Below are 822 nucleotides of genomic sequence, written 5' to 3'. Positions count from 1 at the left end.
TAACAGTGATGTTAATTCTAAAGAATGTCTTTAATTGGTAGTCCAGTAGTCATCAGCCCAGTAGTCATAACTGCTTTTTTGTTATCTTTGCAAAACAATTGTTTGGAATACAATGCTGCTATAGGCCTAGTCCAAAGATTATTTTGCCCAGTTTTAACATTCCAAAGGTTTGAGGAGTTAAACTTGCAAGGTAGTTCCTTTGGGATGACAGCCCCAACTCCATTTTGAAGTGGCTCTGTCTATATTATTTTTTACAACACAATAACATTTTAAAAAATCAGGACTTTTTACAATACAAAAGTAATGCAGAAATGTTGCAAAAATTTAATTTTCAATTTCCAACTCCAGAAATGACCACTGTCAAATTTAATTTTGTGTATATCCTTCCAGAGCCTTGTCTGTGAATATACAATTATATTAAAAGATGAAATTCTTAGATAAATTTGTTAGTACATGTAAAAGTTTTATTGAATTATGAAGGAACCAGCAGGTAAGAAAAATGTTGATTTGAGAAGCATTTAAAGAACAGTCTTACGCATTCAAAAGGGAAAGAAAGGCCAAATAAGTGTGCTAAATTAGTTGAGTGGTTAACTTTTTCAGAGAGATAATGACCTATCATATTTGGGGTTAGTATCTCTACCAGGTGGTAACCATTCTATCAACTTATCAAGTTTACAGGTAAATTTCTAATCTTATAGAGCAGTTGTACATCTGTACCTTCATTAGATGTTAATTGTTGTCAGATATATACTATCATTTTCCAAGAGTGTTACATTAAAGCAAGCAGACTTAGTAAACGTTGTCATATATAAAAAAAAAAAA

This window comes from Pteropus vampyrus, unplaced genomic scaffold (assembly GCF_000151845.1).
Source record: "Pteropus vampyrus isolate Shadow unplaced genomic scaffold, Pvam_2.0 Scaffold82, whole genome shotgun sequence".
NCBI lineage: Eukaryota > Metazoa > Chordata > Mammalia > Chiroptera > Pteropodidae > Pteropus > Pteropus vampyrus.
The sequence above is the reverse complement of the archived record's forward strand: the minus strand, read 5'-3'. Positions refer to the sequence as shown.